The sequence below is a fragment of the Aquarana catesbeiana genome, linkage group LG09 (genome assembly GCF_042186555.1).
Source record: "Aquarana catesbeiana isolate 2022-GZ linkage group LG09, ASM4218655v1, whole genome shotgun sequence".
NCBI lineage: Eukaryota > Metazoa > Chordata > Amphibia > Anura > Ranidae > Aquarana > Aquarana catesbeiana.
In genome coordinates, this window is record NC_133332.1 from 322,200,496 (window position 1) to 322,222,877 (window position 22,382).

Below are 22,382 nucleotides of genomic sequence, written 5' to 3' on the forward strand. Positions count from 1 at the left end.
TTTTGGAAAGGATATCCTGGTTCAGTATAAAAAAAAAAAAAAAAAATCTCACATTTATTTATTTAACATTTCAGATATAATGTTGAAGTAAATGTAATCTTTTTCCAATATTTTGGTATTTATGATTTTGGTGATACTAATATAAAATCTTTGATATTGGTATTATATTCTATTTTGAAAAGGATATCCTTGTTCAGGAAAAAAAACTTTTTCACATTTTTATATATTTAACATTTTAGATCTAATGTAATATTCTTATTACATTAATAATTGAACTATAATTGTGCTGTCCCCCCTCTACATTGTAAAGCGATGTGTAAACTGTTGGTGCTATATAAATAGTGAATAATAATAATAATAATCTGGTATCTATGATTTTGCTGATACTAACATTGAATCTATTATGATTATTATTATTTAATTTGAATTTTTTTTAAAAGGATATCTTGGTTCAGTAAAAATATTTCTTACTTTTTTTTTATTTAACATTTCAGAACAAAGTGATTGTAAAGGCAGAAGGTGCATTCTATTCATTAAGATAAAAAGCCTTCTGTGTGCCCCTCCCCCCCTCAGCCCCCCCCCTCTAATACTTACCTGAGCCCCCTCTCTATCCAGCAATGTTGCATAAGAGCCTCGGCTGTCCGGGACACTCCCCGCCTCATTGGCTGAGACAGCAGCGGTGGCTCCCGCTGCTGTCAATCAAAGTCAGTGAGCCAATGAGGAGAGAGAGTGGGTGGGGCCTAGCCAGGACTCTGTGTCTGAATAAATACACGGAGCTGCGTCTTGGTTGCCCCCCCAATAGAAGGCTGCTTGCTGTGGTCGGCACTCAACAGGAGGGAGGGGCCAGGAGAGCAGAAGAGGGACCCGAGAAGAGGAGGAGCGGGGCCGCTCGGTGCAAATCCATTACAGAGTCGAAGTATAGAGATGCTTGTTATTTTTAAGAGAAAAAAAAAAAAAAACAAGACTTTACAAATCACATTAAGGCCTCTTTCAGACGAACGATCCGTTCAGGTCCGCCTGTCAGTTTTTTAGGAGGACCTGAACGGACCCTGCATAGATCTCTATGGAGCGTCGGATGTCAGCTGTGACATGTCCGCTGACATCCGATCCGAAAAAGTGTAGCGGAGGAAAAACCTACTTTTCCATCCATCTTTGGATCGGGTGACGACAGACTCTGCGGTCCGTCATCATCCGATCCCCCCATAGGGGAGAGCGGCTCTCTGACAGGTCCGTCGCTGCACAGTGTGTACTGTCATCTTCCTGCTCAGCAGGGATCGACGGAGCGATCTCCGCTGAGCAAGCGGATGTTCACGGGGTGGATCATGTCGGATCCTTCCCGTGTGAAAGGACCCTAATGTTAACCAACTCCTGGCGTTATCAATATGTAATATAAACCAAATCTATTTCTAATCACCTTCATCCTGTTGGTTCTGATTACATATTTAGTTTTTTCCTATAACTGATCCTCTCTGGTCTTATAATAAAATGGATCTTCATCAGAAGGTGGCAGAAAGAACTTTCTGAATTGGGTTCAGGTTGACTGATACTATTCGATCCTCTTATATCCGGATTGTATACATGGCTCCGATTTTTCTGAAAGGGAAAAGTCAGAAACCGGCTAAGTTAGTGAAATTCCTAAATGATATCCCGAGAAGATAATTGACATTCTTTATTTCCTTTATTGTCGAGATTCTTTCCTAATTTGTGTAAGAAAGGATAATGCAGCATAATAATGGAAAGTATCGGGGGTAAGCCTGGAAAGTTCCATCAATCGACTCTTTTGATTTCAGTTGGCCCCGCATTGGTAGAATTTGCTTTCAAAATTTTAGCTTTTGGAACTTTTTAAATATTTTTTTGATGGTAATGAGGAGAACATTTAAAAGATTTTCTCAAACAAAGTTCTACCAGTGCTATTCATTCAGAAAAGAATCCCGCGTATTGTAATGGAACCAGTTTGGTACATCTGGGACCCCATCCAAGTAGGAGCTGTAGATGACAATTGAATTTTAAGGAAATTAGTTGGCTCAGTGATGGCAAGAAAGAAGGTTCTGACCAATGATTTTCCAGAATTTCAGCTTTCAGTTGAAGTGATCTCTGTCACTGGATAATTTTTTGGCTTCTGAGAGCTTCCATCTGTCATGACCTCCCATCGTTCTTCGGGAATCAATGGATTACACCATTGAAGGCTCTACCACTGCTATGTACTATCCTGTGAAGGTAACATGATAATAGATATTGGTATCTACAGAAGGTGACTTCTTAATGGCGACATTCTTGGGCTCCTGTGATGTCACACTTCTCGGGTTCCTGTGATGTCACACTTCTCGGGCTCCTGTGATGTCACACTTCTCGGGCTCCTGTGATGTCACACTTCCTGGGCTCCTGTGATGTCACACTTCTCGGGCTCCTGTGATGTCACACTTCTCGGGCTCCTGTGATGTCACACTTCTCGGGCTCCTGTGATATCACACTTCTCGGGCTCCTGTGATGTCACACTTCCTGGGCTTCTGTGATGTCACACTTCTCGGGCTTCTGTGATGTCACACTTCTCGGGCTCCTGTGATGTCACACTTCTCGGGCTCCTGTGATGTCACACTTCCTGGGCTTCTGTGATGTCACACTTCTCGGGCTCCTGTGATGTCACACTTCCTGGGCTTCTGTGATGTCACACTTCTCGGGCTCCTGTGATGTCACACTTCTCGGGCTCCTGTGATGTCACACTTCCTGGGCTCCTGTGATGTCACACTTCCTGGGCTCCTGTGATATCACACTTCTCGGGCTCCTGTGATGTCACACTTCCTGGGCTTCTGTGATGTCACACTTCTCGGGCTTCTGTGATGTCACACTTCTCGGGCTCCTGTGATGTCACACTTCCTGGGCTTCTGTGATGTCACACTTCTCGGGCTCCTGTGATGTCACACTTCCTGGGCTTCTGTGATGTCACACTTCTCGGGCTCCTGTGATGTCACACTTCCTGGGCTCCTGTGATGTCACACTTCTCGGGCTCCTGTGATGTCACACTTCTCGGGCTCTTATGATGTCACAATTCTCGGGCTTCAATAGCAGAGAGAATCCTTTCAAATTATTTTTAGTTTTGGATGGAGGTGGGGAGGATTGGAACCCCTACCAGATTTTTACTACTAGGAGGTGCTGGATCTCCTGATATTATTATCCAATGGTGGGAATTTTTATGTCTGACCTCCTATAATGAGGCGACTAACATACATCAGATTCCCCCAACAAGAGGCGTGTCCTGAGAGAAGTCCTGATTTGTAGACAATGACATCATACAATGGTCATAGAGTCCAGTAAAGTCTTTAATTAGAAAAATAGAGCCGATGCATTTCTTTTTCCTTTGCCCTGATGAAGGGAGGTGTCTGAACCCCGAAATGTGTTGGTTTTCTTTGTCTACCAATCATTAATAATTAAAAGCCCTTCCTGCCCTCCATGAACATTGAGGTGACACCATTGCTGCCTTCTGAAAGTAAAGAAGCCCACAGACTTTTTGAGTAAAAAAACGAAAACAAATTTTGGGTGGACAGACGAAGAATTCCCATTCGAAGCTTTCCTTTTTTCTCTTGAATCTTTATTGGGGTAAATACAAAACAAAGTGCCCCTCGACTTCCCACACCTGCCCCCGGCCTCTCCGAACTGTGTGCCCCAATGAGAATACTAGGAGGTGTGTTTGTCGATGACGTGGAGATCCAAGAAGAAGCCATGTTGGAAAGAACCCGCCGGGAGACTTGTGATTGGGAGGAAGAAGGACAGAAGGTTCTCCGAGAGGACATCATAGTGGCTATATAGTCTTATATCCCTCTAGAATAAAAGAAGCAATCTGATTGGTCACTAGGGGCGTGTTCTTTTTTTTCTCCTTCAAAGGTCCATTGAGGGCTTATAGTAGTAATGCAAATCTTTCTAACCCCCCCCCCCTCAGCTAATAAAAGACCTAATGCTTGTATATTTGTATGGAATGAGATAAGTTGGAGTAATACATCAATCCTGCAGTCTTCTATTAGAAAATAAAGGAATAGAAATATATATTTTTTTTTATTCTATTCCTTTATTTTCTGTTCTATTTATTTCTCTTTAGAAATTGAAAACTATTCGAATTCAAAAACAATTCGAACTTAGTCCAAATTTCGTTATTTCAGATTTGTTTAAATTCGGTACTATTCTAATTTGGAGATTCAGATACATCCGAATTTCTGAATAACGAAAATTCGTCTAAATTTTAATTCTGAACAAAAAGAACCGCACATGTCTAATACATCAATCCTGCAGTCTTCTATGAGAAAATAAAGGAATAGAAATATCATTTCTTTCTATTCTATTCCTTTATTTTCTATTCTATTTATTTCTCTTTGGAAATTGGAAAACTATTCGAATTTTAAAAGTTTCTGAATTTGAAAACCATTCGAATTTGAATTTTGTTATTTCGGATTAGTTTAAATTCGGTACTATTCTAATTTGGAAATTCGGATACATCCGAATTTCTGAATAACGACATTTTTGGTGAATTTTAATTTGGAAGGAAATGAATCGCCCGTGTCTAATACATTAATCCTGCAGTCTTCTACCGGATGGCCGGTCCCCCAGAGCCGCCCTTCTTGCTGGTTTGGAACCAGTCCTCTCGGTGCTCCTCTGATAGACGCCATCATATACAATGGAGGACCAGCTGCCGTGTCCCCTCCTGAGGACCTGCATTGTATGTGATGAGAGGAGCGCTCACATTCTAGGAATGGAGAGGAACAGAGCCCCAAATACCTGTCACTCCCCTCGATCAATCCAGGAACAGATCCCGTACTCAGGACATGACGGGGTTAAGTCCGTATTGTGTGATTGTAAAGCAGACAAATCCCTGATGGAGGCTCCTCCGGGATCTGATTACACATTTATATTGTGCTGAGAACCTGTGAGAGTTTATTTCATGGAGGACGCAATGATCGATTTCTACTCCTCAACCAATCCCAGGGAGCCCCGAAAATGTCTGAATGCGAGTCCATCCGTCCGACACGTTGTATCTTCTTCTCAGTAATATTGTATCCACATCCTATAATATTACATTGTATATCCGTTTATTCTATTTCTATTCCTTCATCACAAAAACAATCAAGTTCTGTCCGGGATACATTATTTATATTTCCACTCACCTTACCAAATTTTCAGGACAGTCTTTTGGGGTGTGTACCCCCCTTCTTCAAGGTCCAAGCAGTACTAATACACAACGTTTTAGTAGAATGCTAGTAAGACGATCTCCGAGGAAAAAAACACAACAATCCGTGGTAATTCTACATGGCGAAAAAATGAGTTTTGTTTAAATTCGTTAATCTGGTTATTTAGTTTCATTAAATTCGCTTGATTCGTTCAATTCATATTCAAAATTTGTTTTCTCTTTTTCAAATTTTCTTTTGCATTTTTTTCAATTCGAAACATTTGAATCGATAAATTTTAAATCGGTTAAATCTAAACTTTGGTTTTTGTTTTTGTTTTTTTGTTTGTTTTGTTTTTTCCGATTCGAATGCGGCAAAGTCTTCATCAAATGAGGTCCACCTTTTAGTCCGTTATCTTTTGTGTCAAATAGAATTATCTTTCTTCAAATGTTTTCCTTTCCTGTTTAGTTTTGAAGTTCTCTTGGGTTAAGAAATACATTTTTTTCTGTGTTCCTCTCTGTGCAAATTTTTTCTCTTCTGCAATTTTTTTCCTGTTTCACTAACATAAGATCCTCGGCTGCATTTTTTTGGATTGGATGAGGTACATTACTGGAGGTGCAGCTGTATGATCCTCTGATATTGAAGGTCCCCTTTTTGGGGGTGTTTTGGAAATTTCTGGTTGAGACACTGAAAACAAAATTTAGCGCTGCAATTGCAGGATGAGATTCACAGGGTGCGATCTTTGGGGTTTATTTAATAAAGGCAAATCCACTTTGCTCTACAAGTGCACTTGGAAGTCGCTGTAGATCTGAGGGGGACATGCAAGGAAAATAAAAAAACAGCATTTCAGCTTGTACATGATTGGATGATAGAAATCAGCAGAGCTTCCCCTCATTTCAGATCTACAACGACTGAACTTCTAAGTGCACTTGTAATGCAAAGTGGATTTGCCTTTAGTAAACAATCCCCAATGTGTTTTAAGTATCCGTTTTTACAGAATTTATTATTCCATTCAATTTTATACAGAAGAGAAGAAGTGGGGAGGTGTGAGATGTCATTAGAAACAAGCGAATAGAAATAATGTCCCATTTCATGTCATCAGCTATGCCTAAAGCCTCGTACACACGATCGGACTTTCCGACAGGAATCGTGTGATGAACAGGCTGTTGGCGGTAAATCCGACCGTTTATCCATCAGATAATTGTTGTCGGATTTTCCGCTGACAAATGTTGGATGGCAGGTTTTAAAATTTTCCGCGGACAAATGTCTGTTGTCAGATTTTCTGAACGTGTGTGTACACAAGTCCGTCGGACAAAAGTCCAAAGTACAAACACGCATGCTCGGAAGCAAGGACGAGCCGGAAGCGGTTGGTCTTGTAAACTAATCGCTCGTAATGGAGAATTAACATTCGTGACGCAGCAAATTATGAAATGTGGAAATGCAGCGCACAATTCTCTTCTATATAATGGGATAATAATGAAGCTGCTTTGCTGGTGATTCTGATGGAATTATTACAAACAAATTTTCAAAGGCTTTTTTTTTTCTAGTGATATCAAGAATAATATTATTATGCTTTTTTTTGTTTTTTTTTTGGCCAAGTTACCACAACACCATTATTATCCCGAAGTTTTTAAGATCAAAGTTACAACTATGTTGGTGCCCCTTGTCAATTTTACATTGGGAGTAGGCAGCTATATTTGATAAAATACAAACTGTCATTTGAAGTAAAACACAAAGCCAAGTGTTATTCTACACAATTTTTTTTATTGTGCATTAAAAAAAGAAAACAAATAAAATTAGACATGAAATCTGCCAATAGAACTTCACCAAAAAGAGCATTCTATGCATCCAAAAATATAGAAAATCAAATCATTATTATTCAACCAAAAAATAAAATAAAAGCCTCATACATGTGTCCTGCTTCTTAATATAGGGGGTGACCAATGCCAAGAGTTGGTGAAAGCAGGGGGTCCGTTATCCGGAGATAATTCCGAAAATCATCTGGATTATTCTTCTGGAGCTCCCTCAGCAAAGGCATATGAGAGAATTGGTCACGATTTAATAAAGCAACCAATTTTTGGTCTAAGAACTCCTCCTCCTCCTGTTCCTGGACTGGACTTGAGTCAAAGCAATAACTTCAAGGCCAATAATAAATAACACGTTATCTCCTCCGATTCCACAACATGTCTGGTTGACGAATGGCCATTCAGAAACGAACGGAAAACCACGAAATGAAAAGCGCGAATCAACACTCACCAAACCTCTACTAACACGAAATTAGCAGAAGGAGCCCAAAGGGTGGCGCTAAAGAGCTGAAAAACAACGTAGTACGTCACTACGTTCCTATTTGTTGGCCAACAATTGTGTGGCCGTGTGTCTGCAAGACAAGTTTGGGCCAACACCCTTCGGACAAAATTCCACGGTTTTGTTGGCCAACAATCCGATCGTGTCTACGAGTCTTAACAGTTGCGAAAGTAAAACCTTGAGAAGGGAGAGAGAGAAAGATTAGCCTGTGTGTTGGGTGAAGGACATTTCAACATTGTAAGAAGTTTTGGGCGAGCAGTTCAGCTCGATCATCTCCTTTTCGCGTGTTTGGCGAACATTCGAATTTTCAGGGGGCTCGGCAGGCTGTTCAGATGAGTTATTAGCTTACCCACTGACAGCTAAATGTAAAAAAACAAACATTGCCAGCAATTGGAAAAAATGGCATGGGGTTTTTCCCTCCACTCCATTCCAGGCCAAAGAAATGTATAAATTTGTTTGTTTTGGTGCCTAAAAAAAATCCCATCCAAATCTCTTTTAAAATCTATTACAACATTAGGAATGTGGTGCCATTGTTTCCAAACTTAGCATAAGCTTTGGTGGCTTCTTCTGATATGTTTATCTCCGTCCTCAGGGTCCGAGCACATTCGGTGGTATCTGATGGCTGTGTATGATGGCCTATTTGGAATTATCTCCACAGCTGGAACTGTGGAGATAATTCCATCTGTCAGTGGGTTCCAGGAATGGGACTTTAATTTGTAAGATTTGTCAGTAAATATTTCATTGACCTCCATCATGACATTTCTTCTCTCAGCAGATTTCATCGCCATTTCACAACCACAAGAATGATTATTGGCAAAACCCATCTTCAATACACTCCACATTCCAGGTGTTATGTGACTTCTCATCAAATGGACACCAAGGTGGATACATCTAGAGAAGAATAATTGTGGAATCATGGACTACAATGTCACAGTTGTCAGAGAATTTGTCCTTCTGGGCTTCGCAGTCCCACCAGCCCTGGGAATCGTCCTCTTCATACTAATATTAATGGTTTACTCATTAAGCATTGTAATAAATAGTGTTATCATTGTCCTTGTGAGAAGTGACCATCATCTCCATAAACCGATGTACTTCTTTATCGGCGTATTCTCTTTCTTGGAGCTTTGGTACCCCACTGTGACAGTCCCGGGGTTATTACAAGGGTTACTCTCAGGGGGGAGGACCATTTGTTTTGGGTGTTGTGTGGCTCAATTTTATTTCCATTTCACTTTAGGTGCCACAGAAAATTGCCTTCTTGTGGTGATGGGCTTTGACCGCTATGTGGCAATTTGTAGACCTTTACATTATACGGTCATCATGAGCCCCAGGGTCTGTGTACAGTTTGCAGTGGGATCGTGGATCGGTGGATTTTCTATCCTAATGGTCCAATCTATACAACTCTCCAAGGTGACCTTCTGAGGCCCAAATCAGGTGGATCATTATTACTGCGATTTAGCTCCTTTAATCAGACTTGCATGTTCCGACACCACAAAGGTACAGACTCTGTTTTTTGTGATATCCTGTTTGGGTATTTTAATGTGTTTTCTGCTTATTTTAGTGTCATATACATTTATAATAAACACAATTCTGAGACTTCCAACCTCTACAGGCCGCCATAAAACCTTCTATACTTGTGCCTCCCATCTGACGGTTGTCCTCATCTTCTATGGAACGACTATTTTCATGTTTGCAAGGCCAGTGGATGGAAGTGACCTTCATACTAATAAGATCGTCTCTGTTTTTCCATCGGTGGTGACTCCACTTCTCAATCCTATTATCTACAGTCTGAGGAACCAAGAAGTGAAGAACGCACTGTTGAGGGCTATTCATGGATCCTAATGGAGGGGCCCTCATATATCAGACTTGATGATGACCCTGTTCAAGTCAAGCCTATATAAAGTCATGTCTCAAATGGTTCTTCTCAACACTGAGATATTCTTGTCCTAGGCAATGAAAAGTTGGCTGTAAGAGAAAAAGTATTATTTTTTTTCTCTCTTTATGCTGTAGGTTGCTCAGAATTGAAAGTTGAAGTAATGAGCTTTGCTCAATTGTTCACATGTGTATTGTTGGGGGAAGTTTAAATTCATAGTTACATAGTTGGTAAGGTTAAATAATAAAAACACCATACGGCTGCATGGAGATTCTTGTCAACATTTGGACCAACTATGTGTAACATTGCTTCCTCAAATTACCCCAACCCCCCCCCCCCCCAAAAAAAAACTCTGAAACCAGGAGAACATTGTGATAGCAAGTAGAACGTTGCTGTAATAACGTGGGCCAAGGATGATCTTCCTCCAGTGCCTATGTGAATTCAACCCTATGCTCTCCACACACAGCAATTTTCAGTCAATCTCTAACAGCTCTTGGTTGCATGGAAATGATGTGTTGGTGGTAGCTTCCCTTGATCACATTGGTTGTTTCTGAAATGGAATAAAACTGAAATTGCCAGAAGCTTGCCTTTAGAGACATTTCCTGTTTTGGAGAGCGTCTTAAAATACATACAGTATATGTCTATCATATGTGCTGATTTACTGCCTCTGGGTCTTTCATATCATGGGTGCCAATAGGGGACTTGGCACATGTTTTCAACACCCTGCAAGCACTCTATGACCCGCTCTGTCTGAAGAGGGGCACCAAGCCAAAAATCTCATTAGATCCCTCAGCGTTTTACATTGCCTTGCTTCCCCTGGTGCCTCAATGCTGGTAGATTATATTCAGCGTGACCCAACTGGTCCCTCCAAGAACAGGATAGGTGCCCATTATTACCTTCCTTCCTAAAGTTGTCACATGCCTAAAAGTCCTTGTGGAAATAATAAGTGAACCAGACTTACATTAGCCAACACCTCTAAGAGTCATCTTGTGCTCTCTCCACCCTCCATGAATGAGAGTTTTAGGTTCCAGAGGAATGAGAACTTACTGTCTAAGTTTGGGGATAATGGAATCAATGGAACACATTCTGATGGGATGTCCCTTCAATGTAGAGGTCCATTAGGATGTGTCTTGTGTTGGGCTTTAGTCTCTGGCTCTTTGGAATGAATTCCTAGAGGTGGGTGTATGGACCATTCACATGGTTAGTGTGAGCACTTTATCTTAGTTCAGTTCAGATTTGTTTTGTATATTTGTTATTTTCTAATCAAATTTGGAAATGAATTTGAATTAAAAAATGAATTTGAATTTGAAATGGAAAAATATTGCAAAAAATACAGTAAGGTGTAAAAGTGAAATAAGATGATGATTCCTACATGGTCTTCTTTATAGAATAGAACAAAATAGAATATATTGTATTTTTTTCTATACTTTTATTTTCCATTCTATTCCTTTATATTTTATTTTATTCTGTTCTATTCTATTCTGTTCATTTGTTTACTATTCAATCTTTATATTATATTCTGTTTTATTATATTATATTATATTATATTATATTATTTTCTATTCTTTTATTTTCTATTTTATTCAGTTTTTATTAAAACTAATTATTTAGCAGCTTCCAGCTAGAGCTGTGAAAACTATATAAAATCCTCAAATTTGTGTGGTTAATATTATTATTATTATTATTATTATTAACAAAAATAGTAATAAAATAACAGCAACAATGAGAAATACAAAATATAATTCATTATTAATAAAAATAATAATAGTAGTAATAGTAGAAGTAAGTAGTAATAACAACAACAACAATAATAATAATACATTGCTAATCTATTTAGAGAGTTATCACCTTCCCAGGGAAGTTCACAAAGTTATGGTGAGGATTACATTGAATGTCTGAATGAAGTTTCTCTGTCCAGAATCCATTTTACACAACGGCACCTAGAGACGCTAATGTGAGGAAGTTCTGATGTTCAGGGGAGGGGCAGGGTGGGCTACATTTTAGTTTTTTATTGATCTAACTAGGTGATAACCAGGGTGTCCACTGCATATACCATTGATATACTTTGCCTTTTTTTGTAGATGTTTTCCAAGTTTTATAAACCTGGAGAAAAATTTTGTATTTATGCATATATTGAGGAGAGAGAATTAATATTCTTCCAATATTTGTTTATCTGCGATGTCGCTGATGCTAGTATTAAATCTATAATGTTTCTTCTTCTCTTGTTCTTCAAATTTTATAAAATTGGAGAAATTTTCTTTACATTCTTCGAGGATAGAGAATTAATATTCTTCCAATATTTTGGTATTTATGATTTTGCTGATAGTAGTATTACATCTATGATATTTCTTTTTCTTCTCCTTCACCTCGTTCTTCCTCTCCTTCTCCATCACCTTCTTCTCCATCACCTTCTTCTTCTCCTTCTCTATCACCTTCTTCTCCATTACCTTCTTCTCCTTCTCCATCACCTTCTTCTTCTTCTTCTCCTTCTCCATCACCTTCTTCTTCTCCTTCTCCTTCTTCTTCTTCTCCATTATCTTCTTCTCCTTCTCCATCACCTTCTTCTTCTTCTCCTTCTCCTTCTCCATCACCTTCTTCTCCTTCTCCATCACCTTCTTCTCCATTACCTTCTTCTCCTTCTCCATCACCTTCTTCTTCTTCTTCTCCTTCTCCATCACCTTCTTCTTCTCCTTCTCCTTCTTCTTCTTCTCCATTATCTTCTTCTCCTTCTCCATCACCTTCTTCTTCTTCTCCTTCTCCTTCTCCATCACCTTCTTCTTCTCCTTATCCTTCTCCTTCTTCTTCTCGATTACCTTCTTCTCCTTCTCCATCACCTTCTTCTTCTTCTCCTTCTCCATTACCTTCTTCTCCTTCTCCATCACCTTCTTCTCCTTCTTCTCTTTTTCCATTACCTTCTTCTCCTTCTCCTTCTCCATCACCTTCTTCTCCTACTTCTTCTTCTCCTTCTCCATCACCTTCTTCTTCAGCTCCTTCTTCTCCTTCTCCATCACCTTCTTCTTCTTCTCCTTCTCCTTCTTCTCTTTCTCCATCACCTTCTTCTTCTTCTCCTTCTCCTTCTTCTCTTTCTCCATTACCTTCTTCTCCTTCTCCTTCTCCATCACCTTCTTCTTCTTCTCCTTCTCCATCACCTTCTTCTCCTTCTCCATCACCTTCTTCTTCTTCTCCTTCTTCTCCTTCTCCATCACCTTCTTCTTCTTCTCCTTCTCCATCACCTTCTTCTCCTGTTTTTCAAGTTTTATGTATGATTTTTTTTCTCTACATTCTTTCAGGATGGAGATTTAATATTCCTCAAATATTCTGGTATCCGATTTCGCTGATACAAATATTGAATCTATGATATTTTTTCTTTTTCTCCTTCTCTTCTTCCTTCTCATTCTCCTTCTTCATTATTAGTATTATTATTATTATTATTCAAATTTTCCTTTTTTTTTTTAATTTTAACCAGTGTATCCTGGTTCAGTAAGAAAAAAATCTCTCTCATTTTTCGTAATATTTTTTTTTTACATTTTAGATATATTGTTGAACAATTCTTGCTTACTTGCTTTTGTCAATGTGTAAGAAATGTAAGTTTTATAAAACAAATATATCTTCCTATTCAGAAACAACCTTCTACTTTAAGGGAAATGTGAAATGAATAATATATAATATGTGTGATCTTATCATTGCTGCTGTGTAAAAATTGTAAAAAAAACTCAACTCACAATTATGTTATTGGGGTAACAGCGCTGTAAAAAAGGAAAGATTGTATTCTTTGTTTATAATTGTTTTGTGACTAATAAAGTGTTATTTCCACAGTCTCCTAGTGTGCTTACCACGTGTTCCTTCAATGTGTTAACAATGTTGCAATTGTAAAATATTGCTAAATTCCAGTCTCAAAATAAATTAAAATACATAATCCATATACTCAATAACTCTCTTCCACAAATAAAGTGCCAAAGTGCTCATGTCCACAAATTCCTACTAGTATATGGCTGGCTTTAACTGCTCTCACACCACCAGGAATTTTAATTTTTGTATCCTTCCTTTGATTTTCTAATGGCAGTGACAAGAACATCTGAAGGAGCGGGATGGAAGATCTTTCTCAAACAAACGAAATTCCAATTATGAATGCGGTATTCGTTTGGGAAAAAATTGTATATGTTGTAATGAAACCCGTTTAATATGTCTGGGGGTCCACTCTGGCAGCAGATGTGGACAGAATTTTAATTTCAAAGACTTGACTTAAAGCCGGCAATATCAAATGTTCTTACGAATCAATCCGAGAATTTCTTTGTTGACTTTTAACATTCAATTTTGGACTGAATGGACTTTTTCCCAAACAAAAACCATGTTTACTGTTAGAAATTCATTTGTTTGAGTTTCCTCATCACTAAAGAAAAAAAATGAATTCTTAAAACAAAAAATTTGGAACAAATTTTTTAGTGATGTGCACAATGGAAAAATTTGTTTCATTTTGTATTCGTTCGGTAAATTCATAATTTTGCTTAGTCAAATTTGTTACTTTAGAATGATTCCTTTTTCAGAATTCATATATTCGGATTTGTTTCGTATATTCGTTATTTTCTAATCAAATTTGAAAATGAATTAAAAACTGAAGTTGATTTTGAAAAGGAAACATATTGCAAAAAATACAGTAAACTGTGAAAGTGAAATAAGATGATGATTCCGACTTAGTCTGCTTAATAGAATAGAACAAAATAGAATAGACTATATTGTATTTTTTTATTTTCTATACTTTTTATTTTTCATTCTATTCCTTTATATTTTATTCTGTTCTATTCTATTCTATTCATTTGTTTACTATGCAATCTTTTATTATATTATATTCTGTTTTATTATATTATATTTTGTTCTATTCTTTTATTTTCTATTTTATTCTGTTTTATTCTATTTTATTCTTTTCAATTATTTTCTAAAAAAAAGCAGCCTAAATAGGAATCATCGTCTTATTTCACTTTTATATCTTACTGTATTTGTTGCAGCATGTTTCCATTTCAAATTCAAATTAATTTTGGAATTCAAATTAATTTTCAAATTCAAATTCATTATTGAATTGGAATTAGGATAATTCGTTTAGTTACAATTTAAATTTGGATTTGTAGAAATTCGTGGAACATTTTTCTCCAACAAACAAAATTTTGATTATGAATTTGTTTGGGGAAATTTGTAACCCGTTGAATATTTCTGGGAATCCATTCAGGGAGCAGATCTGGACAGAATTTTAAGGATTTTCAAAGAAAATTCTTTGACTTAAATCCGTCATTATCAAATGTTCTGACCAATGAATGAGAAGGACATTTGTTTGTTCGATTTTATCACTTGATTTTGGGGTGAATTTCCCAAACAAAAATCACATTTACTCTGTTAGAAATTCCTTTATTCAAGAAAAAAATAACAATTTCAGGCTTCTTGTTTCCATTTCCTCATCACTGTGGATGAAATGAAATGTGGATTTGACACTATTAGAGAATCAAAGGAATTTTCTTTTAACATAAAATTTTGTAGGAAATTCTCGCAGTTTGTCCAGCTCTAGTCCGGAAGGTTCTCGTATTCTTCAGTGAATTTCACCCACATCGGCATTCCAGTCGTTCGATGTTTTGTGATTTATGTGAGATAAAAGTTACAGGAAAGAGGAACTGGTTACTTTGTAATTGTGATAATAGAACTGGGACCTCATTACATCTCCGCAGTGATTTGTGATTAGAAATCCATTTTATATAAGACAGAGAGAGACGCTTCTTCCGGATTCTAATAGACGGAGCGCACTTATCGCCGTGACAACATCAATTCATCGGGTTCTACATTATGGGAAATCTCTTCAAATTCTTTGTTTACTACAAGAGACGAAGAAATTCTCCATTTTCATCACCGAGAAAAACTCGCTGGAAGGAAAAAAAAATACCAATTCAAAAAATTATTTTTTTTTGCTTTGTTTAGTTTATTAAGTGTTCTTGCATAGCAAGACCACTTACTGTTATCTCACATATATATTATTCTTATTATTATAGCCAAATTTACCACCCTAACTCCTCCCACAGTTTTTACACTACATAGACAAGTAATATACCGAAACGTGCGGATTGTTCCCGAATGGTGTGCTATTACTTTGTGGAACGTTTCGCCGAATGGTTCACGAAATATCGTCGTTTTTGCGGCGAAATTGGTCCCATAGGAATGAATGGGGAAACTAGAGTGGGAGATGACAAAAGCTGGAAAATCAGAACATGATTTCTAAACTGCCGCCACTCCCTCATTTTCAAGCCCACCTACACAAATCTTATATCAAAACGTTCAGCTATCCCTGCTGCCACTAAACATGTCCACGGCTAAGCCTTAGTCCTGATAGTTTTCACAATATGACCATTTGTTTGTAACTCACACCGTCCATTGACATTCATTGAAACTACACTCTAGACCCCTCCAAATTTGAAGGGCAATTTCTAAACTGCGACCGTGCCTTCAATTTTAATATTTCAGAGACATACTATGTATCAAAATCTAGGTCTGGGTCTTGTGATTCTCACAATATAAAGATCTTCGCTGTAGGATGTATAGTTTTTAAAATACGGCCATTTGTTTAGAGGTCATTTCAGGAAATTTTAGCCATTAATCAGAGTGTACTGTGTTTGTTTTGTTGCCATGGTTACCAAAGCTTCTGTTATACACAGGGGGGAAGGTGGCTGGAGCATCTCAGCTGATTACAGAGCCCGGGGGAGGGGACAGACACACCATGTACTGATTTATAATAGAGGAATATGATGGGGCAGTTTTGATGGGGCAATTATGATGGGGCAGTTTTGATGAAGTAGTATTTGGGAAGCATAAACAGGGCATGAGCGTTGCTAGGAAACAGTGGTTGTAAACACAAGATGCTGAGACACTCCAAATGCATGTGACTTCATCTGCTAGACTTGATAATGCTTGTAGACTCCTCCCACAGTTTTCACACTACAGAGACAAATAATATACCGAAACGAGCGGATTGTTCCCGATTGGTGTGTTATTACTTTGTGGAATGTTTTGCCGAATCGTCCACGAAATGACGTTTTTGCGGCGAAATTGGTCCCATAGGAATGAATGGCGAAATGTTCAAAACTAGAGTGGGAGGTGACAAAAGCTGACAACCCCATGATCAGCCAAAACATTATGACCACCCCATGATCAGCCAAAACATTATGACCGCCCCATGTAAAAAAAAATATATTTTTGAAAAAAAAAATTATTTTTGAAAAAAGTAAAAAAATAATTTTTGAAAAAAAAAATCATTTTTGAAAAAAAAAAAAAATATTTTTGAAAAAAAAAATATTTTTGAAAAAAAAAAAATTATTTTTGAAAAAAAAAATATTTTTGAAAAAAAAATTACTTTTAAAAAAAAAATTATTTTTGAAAAAAAAATATATTTGAAAAAAAAAAATATTTTTGAAAAAAAAAAATTATTTTTGAAAAAAAAATTACTTTAAAAAAAATAATAATTTCGAAAAAAAAAATATTTTTGAAATAAAAAAATTCATTTTTGAAAAAAAAAATTACCTTTGAAAAAAAAATTACTTTTGAAAAAAAAAATCATTTTTGAAGAAAAAAAAATAATTTTTGATTAAAAAAAATTCATTTTTGAAAAAAAAAATTACTTTTGAAAAAAATGTTCAGCTCTTTCAGCGAATGATGGAACTTTTTTACTACTATTTATACTTTTTACAATATTAAGCTTTTTAACACTTTTCACAGTTACTCAAGCCACTCCACCCCACCCAGTTACTCCGCCCACTCCAGTTGTAGAGGCAAGAACACTTTTCACAATTTCCCCAGAAATTGTACCTTTTCTAGTTTAATTTAATGATCTTTGTGAGTTTTTTTTTTCCTTTTTTTTGTGTATTTGTCACTTTAACCCCTTCAATTCTGTGCACTTTTCACCCCCTTCCTGCCCAGGTCATCCAAACTGTACACAGAGGAGATTTTTATTATTTTGTTCACACAAATAAAGCTTTCTTTTGTTAGTATTCAATCACCTCTGGGGGGAGGGGGGTTATTTTTTTGCAAAACAAAAATGAAAAAAGACTGAAAATTTTGAAAAAAGAAACAGTTTTTTTTTTTTTTTTTTGTTAAAAAATTTTGCAAATAAATATTTTTTCTTCATTAATTTAGCCCAAAATGTATTCTGCTCCATTTCTTTGGTGAAAATCCCCCAAATCCACGTATATTATTTATTCTGTAGGAGACCCCAAACTATGGGAGATATATCTGATAATTGATCGATCCTGATGTACTGACGGCCGATCTCATTTCTTGAGACCCAAAAATGCCAGGAGAGTACAAATACCCCCCAAATCACCCCCCAGTACAAATACCCCCCCCCCGCAAATCACCCCCAGTACAAATACCCCCCAAATCACCCCCCAGTACAAATACCCCCAAAATCACCCCCCAGTACAAATACCCCCCAAATCACCCCCCAGTACAAATACCCCCCCAAATCACTCCCCCAGTACAAATACCCCCCAAATCACCCCCCAGTACAAATACCCCCCAAATCACCCCCCAGTACAAATACCCCCCCAAATCACCCCCCAGTACAAATACCCCCAAAATCACCCCCCAGTACAAATACCCCCAAAATCACCCCCAGTACAAATACCCCCAAATCACCCCCCAGTACAAATACCCCCCAAATCACCCCCCAGTACAAATACCCCCCCAAATCACCATCCAGCACAAATACCCCCCAAATCACCCCCCAGTACAAATACCCCCCAAATCACCCCCCAGCACAAATACCCCCCAAATACCCCCCCAGCACAAATACCCCCAAATCACCCCCAGTACAAATACCCCCCAAATACCCCCCCAGTACAAATACCCCCCCAAATCACCCCCCAGCACAAATACCCCCCAAATACCCCCCCAGTACAAATACCCCCAAATCACCCCCTCCCCCAGTACAAATACCCCCAAATCACCCCCAGTACAAATACCCCTCAAATCACCCCCCAGTACAAATACCCCCCCCAAATCACCCCCAGTACAAATACCCCCCAAATCACCCCCCAGTACAAATACCCCCCCCAAATCACCCCCAGTACAAATACCCCCCAAATCACCCCCCAGTACAAATACCCCCCCCCAAATCACCCCCAGTACAAATACCCCCCAAATCACCCCCTAGTACAAATACCCCCCCAAATCACCATCCAGCACAAATACCCCCCAAATCACCCCCCAGTACAAATACCCCCCAAATCACCCCCCAGCTCAAATACCCCCCAAATACCCCCCCAGTACAAATACCCCCAAATCACCCCCTCCCCCAGCACAAATACCCCCCAAATCACCCCCCAGTACAAATACCCCCCCAAATCACCATCCAGCACAAATACCCCCCAAATCACCCCCCAGTACAAATACCCCCCAAATCACCCCCCAGCACAAATACCCCCCAAATACCCCCCCAGTACAAATACCCCCAAATCACCCCCCAGTACAAATACCCCCCAAATCACCCCCCCAGTACAAATACCCCCAAATCACCCCCCAGTACAAATACCCCCCAAATCACTATCCAGCACAAATACCCCCCAAATCACCCCCCCCAGTACAAATACCCCCAAATCACCCCCAGTACAAATACCCCCCAAATAACCCCCCAGTACAAATACCCCCAAATCACCTCCCAGTACAAATACCCCCCAAATCACCCTCCCGTACAAATACCCCCCAAATCACCCCCCAGTATAAATACCCCCCAAATCACTATCCAGCACAAATACCCCCAGTACAAATACCCCCCAAATCACCTCCAGTACAAATACCTCCCAAATCACCCCCCAGTACAAATACCCCCCAAATCACCCCCCAGTACAAATACCCCCAAATCACCCCCAGTACAAATACCCTACAAATCACCATCCAGCACAAATACCCCCCCAAATCACCCCCCAGTACAAATACCCCCCCCGCAAATCACCCCCCAGTACAAATACCCCCCCCGCAAATCACCCTCCTGTACAAATACCCTGCAAATCACCCCCAGTACAAATACCCCCCAAATCACCCCCCAGTACAAATAACCCCCCCCCGCAAATCACCCCCCAGTACAAATACCCCACAAATCACCCCCCAGTACAAATACCCCCCCCCGCAAATCACCCCCCAGTACAAATACCCCCTAAATCACCCCCAGTACAAATACCCCCCAAATCACCCCCAAGTACAAATACCCCCCCCCCGCAAATCACCCCCCCAGCACAAATACCCCCCAAATCACCCCCCAGTACAAATACCCCCAAATCACCCCCTCCCCCAGTACAAATACCCCCCAAATCACCATCCAGCCCAAATCACCATCCAGCACAAATACCCCCCAAATCACCCCTTTTTGCAAAGTAGACAGTCCAAGTTATTTAGTAAGAGGCGTGGCGAGCTTTTTGACGTTGTAACTTTTTGTCACTTTTTTTTTTTGGAAAATTAAGAAATTTAAAAAAAAAGTCACAATTTATTTTTTTTTGTTACATGCTGTCACCAGTGCAGTACAGCGTCATCATATAATGTTTTATTACATTTGTTTTTCTTTTTTTGTACGATTTTATTTTTTTAACACACTGACCAGAGCAATATAATGTAACACTGTACTACTCCGGGGAGGTTTTTTTTACACATTATGTTTGCTTATAGCAGTGAATTACATTGCCATAAGAAAGCATTTTACTGAATGAAATGAATTAATTGTGTTTTTTTTTCTTGGTATCTGTACCATGTGATCATTGTGACCAATCACAGCAAACAACACAATGAATGGCATGAAAGGAAGCCATGTTTAAAACTGTCATGTGACCTGCTGTGATTGGTCACAGTGGTCACATGGTACCGGCAGTTCCAAAAGCACATTTGTGAGGTCAGGCACTGATGTTGGATGAGAAGGCCTGACTCACAGTCTCCACTCTAATTCATTTCAAAGATATACTATGGGGTTGAGGTCAGGACTCTGTGCAGGCCAGTCAAGTTCCCCCACCCCAAACTCGCTCCTCCATGTCTTTATGGACCTTGCTTTGTACACTGGTGGGCAGTCATGTTGGAACAGGAAGGGGCCGTCCCCAAACTGTTCCCACAAAGTAGGGAGTATGAAATTGTCCAAAATGTCTTGGTATGCTGACGCCTTAAGAGTTCCTTTCACTGGAACTAAGGGGCCAAGCCCAACCCCTGAGGAGCCAAGCCCAACCCCTGAGGAGCCAAGCCCAACCCTTGAAAAACAACCCCACACCATAATCCCCCCTCCCCCCTACACACCATAATCCCCCCTCCACCAAATGATTTGGACCAGTGCACAAAGCAAGGTCCATAAAGACATGGATGAGCGAGTTTGGGGTGGAGGAACTTGACTGGCCTGCACAGAGTCCTGACCTCAACCCGATGGAAAACCTTTGGGATGAATTAGAGCGGAGAATGCGAGCCAGGCCTTCTCATCCAACATCAGCGCCTGACCTCACAAATGCTCTTCTGGAAGAATGGTCAAACATTCCCATAGACACCCTCCTAAACCTTGTGGACGGCCTTCCTAGAAGAGTTGAAGCTGTTATAGCAGCAAAGGGCGGAGCCAACTCAATATTGAACCCTCCGGACTAAGACTGGGATGTCATTAAAGGTCATGTGTGTGTAAAGGCAGGCGTCCCAATACTTTTGGTAATATAGTGTACCTTTCCCAGATAGCAAGCAATCGTGCTGCAAGTTTGAAAATGACTTGCTAAGCTTTTGCTAGACGCGTCGGGCTTCACAAGTTTGTTGCACAATTTCAGTAAGTCCGCATTGCACGACTCCAGATGAACTTTCTTTGCAAACGTTCTGCAAGAGTGCTGCAAGTTCTGGTTCAGTTATGTTGTGCAATACAGTCATCCCCCCACAGGGGGTCACTGTGACTGAATTTTCATGCTGTAGACTTGCGAGGCTCTTGCTGTAGACTCACCACTGCAACTTTGCTCTTTTTTTTTTTTTTTAATAATTATTCTTTATTAAATTTTTCCTTTGTTACAAAAATTTGATTATAAAAAGGGAAAGGAAGTTAGAAACACATTACAGATCAAGAATCTTTTCCAATACTCTATCTTTCCTTCGTTCCCACAATCCATTATATACCGTCCCCCTTTATTCCCTCCCCCCATCCCTTCAGCACACACCTAAATTACTGTCTTACTTCTTTCTTATTTCCATGGTTATTTTGTACCTTCCTTTTATACTAAATGACATTGTCATAGAATAACATTTTCCAACACTGTTTGGACATCTTAACCAAAGTAAGTCTTCAGACCTTGACTTTCCCCAACTCTTTCCCTATTAAAGGGGGGGGGGGGTATGCCATTTCATCGAGCCACGCCCTCCACATCCGTTCAAATTCCTTGAGATTTCCTCTTTTTATATAGACTACTTTCTCTTTCCACATTACCTCACTTATAATTTGGGTCCATTCGCTCACCGATGGGGGTCTCTTTGATTGCCACCTCTGTGCAATCAATTTTCTTGCCTGAAAGTGGCGCACCGTAGCACTGCCCCTGTGGTACGGCTCCTTCCTGTGTATCTTAGCACACAGAGCTTAGGATCCATCTCCAATGTCTTCCCCTATATTTTGTTTATGGTATCAATAACTCCCTCCCCAATATCGGAATGACTTTGGGCATCTCCACATCATTGTGTACAAGGTCTCCGGGTCCCTGGCATCTAGGGCAGTTGGCATCAGCACTTGTACCAAACGTAAACGATCTCTTGGGACTACACAGAAAAGGCCAAGCGCTTGTAAATATAATTGGTGCATGAATAATGAGTAATCTATATAATAAATATAATAAAAAATTCCTACGTTAAAATCCATAAATCAATTAAAGTCCATAAGATCAAATATAATCAATATAATTCACACATTCATTGATAAAAAAACGAGAAAAGTCCTTTTGGAAATGAAACTCCTTTTAGAAGGGAACAGTCTTCCACAGCAACGTTCTCAGAGAAAGTGTCTGTTACCAGAAAGAACAAAGTCCAGACACCATACGTGATCGAGT

General features: G+C 39.2%; 1 pseudogene; it reads left to right on the forward strand.

Moving 5' to 3' along the window:
* The first annotated feature begins 8,369 nt into the window (after positions 1-8,369).
* On the forward strand, positions 8,370-9,293 carry LOC141109042 (olfactory receptor 226-like; annotated as a pseudogene).
* Positions 9,294-22,382: the final 13,089 nt, after the last annotated feature.